This window comes from Crocodylus porosus, unplaced genomic scaffold, assembly GCF_001723895.1.
Source record: "Crocodylus porosus isolate Cpor-Errol unplaced genomic scaffold, CroPor_comp1, whole genome shotgun sequence".
In the NCBI taxonomy this organism is placed as follows: Eukaryota; Metazoa; Chordata; order Crocodylia; family Crocodylidae; genus Crocodylus; species Crocodylus porosus.
Genome location: NW_017728928.1, coordinates 4,219,692 through 4,224,028, shown reverse-complemented (window position 1 = coordinate 4,224,028; position 4,337 = coordinate 4,219,692).

Genomic DNA, 4,337 nt, shown 5'->3' with positions numbered 1-4,337 from the left:
GCTGAGGAAGTGTCAGTGGTTGGTGTGTGCTCTCCCTGGATGGCCACACGATGCCATAGAAGCAGGTAGCACAGCCCTGGGGTCTTTGTCAGTCCTTGAGAGGGACGGAGCCAGAGGAGACTCCAATATCTAATATCTCCAACGTCTCCCTTGCCACAAGTTACCTTTTGTTCTGTCCTGAATGGCCGTGGAGAACAATTCACCATTGTCCTCTCTATAACAGGCTTTTACATATTGGGTGACTTATCATAGTCATAACGTAGTCACATCGTCTCCTCTTTTCTGCGCTAAACAAGCCCGGTTCTCTCAGCCTTTCCGTACTAGTCACGTCTGCTGAACCTCTGGTCATCTGTGTTGCTCTGCACTGACTCCCCCAGCTTGTCTACATCTGTCTTAAACCGTGCTGCCCAAACCTGGGCGCAGCATTGCAGCTGAGGCCTCTCCAGTACCGAGCACGGTGGGATAATTATTTAGTGTCTAACATTCCTGTTAATACATCCCAGAATGACATTTGTCATTCCTGCAACAGTGTCACACTGTTGACTCGTATGCAGATGTACTTCAACTTTTCAGTGTTTTTTCCGAACAGAAAATGCACAAGACTAAATTTCATGGTGAAAGAAGAGCTACAGATGCTGATGTATGTGCCTACAAAAATATGCCAGTAGGCACACGTCGCGGTACTTTCCCTTGCACTCTCATTATGATCTTTCCTTATGTTTCATCTAAGGACTAATGTGAATATTATTAAGAAAGCTAGGATCAGAAGCAGTGGATGGGATGCTGTACTGGGACTCAGGCAATATGGGTTCACTTCCCACCTTTGCCACAGCCTTGGACAAATCACTTGCATGCCCTGTACCTCAGTTTTCCCATCTGTAAAATGGGGGCAATGATATTGGCCTCTTTTATAAAGTCCTTTGAGATCTGTGATAAAAAGCGCAACGTAAGAGCTTGGCGCTTTTATTATTTACCAAACCCTTACGAGCTGATGGTTCGGTACTGTTGTCTCGTCGGTGTTCTTTGAGGGACACGTATAGTGCTGAGTATTTAAGTTAATGTTAGCAGTGAAAGGCAGGCTCTTCAGATGCCGTATTATTGCTGCTGCTCTTCTAAATAAAATGGGTCAGACTCTTGCTCGATGCAAGTTGGCATAACTCGATTCACTTGAGTGGCGCACGGCCAGTTTATACCTGGCTTTTGTGCAAAATCAGAGCTCGTGTCTATTTGCACGTCTCACTAAACTTCCAGGCGATGCAGTCCTCGAGCAGGTGGACAGCTTGAGGTAGGCTTGCTCCGTCCTCAGTGAGAAATGTGACAAGGCATTAGATATTCTGGAGGGCCAGAAGCGGCTTGATACCACCCCAAACAGGAATATTTCAAGGGGAAAGCAGTTTAAAAAATGACAAGGTTTAGGTGTCTCAGGCTGATCGTGCCCATAAATAACTACAGCTAGGAGAAGTGAACACAGCTGCACTCTGGTGTGTTCTTTAGAGATTTAGCATTAGTGGCATTTGACCTAGTTTTATGCAGAAAGACAACAACCTGGAGACGTTTCTTTCAGAGCGAGACACCAATAAAGCATCTGCCTCATGGGTAGAGATGACATTGATGGAGTGAAGTTAACTAGGTGAAGTTTGGAAGACAGCACAGGGGTCTAGAAAATCAGATGTTATCAGCCCTGTGCTGTCGACCTGTCTCTTTGCTGGCATGCTACACAGCCGCGCAAAGTAGAGATGGAGAAACCCTATTAGACCAGTCCAATTCCTAAAGGATCTCATTTTTTTTCCCAAAACATTTTTCTGTATCTGTTCCAAGGAGGCGTCCGAGGGCAAAAAAATATATCCATTCCTTTTTTCATTTTGGTTTAGTCCTCTCTTCAGCTCTTTTCTACACCTTCTTTGTTTTGTTGTAGCAAACTCTTCAAGCCTTTTGACCAAAATGTAGATGTCACGTGCAAAATTCAACTGTGAAGCGGTGGAATATTTGTTCGGGCTTTTCAGCCACGTCATCAGGGTCGGCTGCCATTGCCTGCTAGCCCATTTTGTTGTCACTTGCTGACACTGTCATTGAGATGTTGTCTAAAATGAAAAAGGTAACATGCCAAAAAGTCAAATAAGTATGTTGCCACCTGGTGAGAGTAGTAGGAATGCATATTCCGCATTAGCTTAGTCAACGCAAAGCATATCCAAAGATACCAACTTGTCTTCCTACCTGTAGCAACTACCCCAGCAAAGGGAATTCCCTGTGGGCCTAATCCAAGGACGGTCAATGCTGGACATTGGTAGAGGTGAAGTAAACTGTGAAAGGTCAGTCATTCCAGTTCATCGGCATAGCTCCCAGTGAGCCCAGCAGCACGTGCATCTTTGTGTGGACGTACCACAGATGCGGAAAGAGAACCGGTTGTGCGTTGCAAAGCTTTTCCTGGTCCCAGGTTGCATGGTACTCGTGAGGGCAAAGCCCCGGGTGAGCGATGTAGGACGATCCAAATAAGATCCCTGTATTTGCTGCTCAGAATTGTCTTTAGCACCAGGCTACCCTCAGTACCAGGAGTGCAACTACCCCTGCGTAGGGAGGAAAGGGGCAGTGAAACGAGGATATTTTTTAAGTGTAACGGCTGGCTGGTCTCTATAGCACAGTCCCAGCTTGGAAGAGCTTGGACCCTCACACAGGCAAGTTCAGCGAGCTGAACACCTGGGCTCCCGTGACTGTTTCGGGAGACAATTCATGCCAAGTGATGTATAAATGGTACCAAAGCCACGTTATCGTGTATTGGCTCCTGTGCTGCATCACCTGGCAGTGCCATTACAGTATGGCAGCAAAACAGCTGCTATTTCTTAAATGACGCTTGTGTGCACTATCAGTGATGTCAGGAGAGTTTCTTCAGTAGGAGTTGTCTCGTCTTAGCCCGTTTTGTGTTGCTTTTCCTTTCGGTAGAAGAAACTTCTTATAAACCGTAGGATGGTGTTGCAGCCGGTTGGACTAGATGATATAGATCAGATGTCGCCTACGTGCTGTTTTAACGCTCCAGTTCTTCCTCAGTGAATGATTTAACCACCAAAAATGAGAGCATGGGAGAAGAGAGCTTTTCATGTCTAAACTTCTAGTCCAGAGCAGGACCAGGACTTTTCTGGTGCGGCAGGACCAGGCCAGGATTTAGAAGCTGCTACTTTGGTGGTTTTACTCTTTCTCCATCAAAAAATCTCAGCACTGCCAACCAGGTTGCAAGTGCTTTGTGCAGAGCTTGGCATAACAGGGTCTTGATCCTAGGCAGTAGTCACTGATTTATTTAGTCATTGTTATGTCCTGCCACTCCTAGAGACAGTGCCTCCAGCTCAGTTAAAGCCCACAGCCAGGCTTGCTGTTGCTGACTTGTCTATAAAGGAATTTCTTTTTCCAGAGCTAAAACTCTGGCACTTTTCTCCAGCTATAATTTACATCTTTTGTCTTAGATTGAGGTCCCCGCCCCAAAAGCATCCTGCGCTATCCACAGGTGCAAAAGTCTCCTCTTTTGCCCAGAATTCAGCCGCTGTGGGGTGGATAGCCATGCAAGGTACCCTGGGCCTCTAGCTTAGGCCTAGGGCTGCTTGCTCTCCTTGCAGGGACATTTTGGTGACTCATCTGCTGACTTCCTGGGGGCAGTGGCTGGGGGCAAGCGGGAGGAGTCATGGTGGGATCCGGAAACCACAGGCCAAGGTACCAAACTCATTTATTTGAGATACTGAAAATACTCAGATGCAAAAGGCTCATCAGCCGCTTGCCCCATCCGGTTGGGCCACCCCGGCGCTGACAGTGGAAAGCAGGGAGGCTTTTGCACACACAGCCGGCCTGCGGGGCGGGGGCCTCTTAGCATCCCCGCCCGGGGGAGGGCTTGGGTTTGACCCCTCCCCAGCCGTGGAGCTGCTCTGGGCCTCGGCGTAATGCTGCAGAGCCGGTGGGAAGATGCGTCGTCTTCGCGCCGTCGGGGCGCGGGTGGGCTCGTGTCCGTCGACGCGGCCTGCAAACGAAACGTGGACGTCCACGTCCTGCGCGCGCAGCCAGGCGGTCCTGGCTCTGCCCACGGCCCCGGCCCCGGCCCCGGGAAGGAGCGGACCCGCCGCGCGGGGCCCGGAGCCCCGGTTTCGGGTCCCCCCTCTCCTTCAAACCTTTCGCGCGGAGTCGGGAAGCACCGCGCGCGTCCGCGGGCCGGTCGTGCTCCCGGCCAGCCCGACCCCTCCCCGGGGCAGAAACCGCCGTGTCCCCGGCGCCGCGGGGGTTAAGGCGGGGGGCGCGCTGCCCCTTTAAGGCGCGGTGACGCGGCGCTTTGATGAGGTCCTGGCAACTTTGTAGCAACTCGG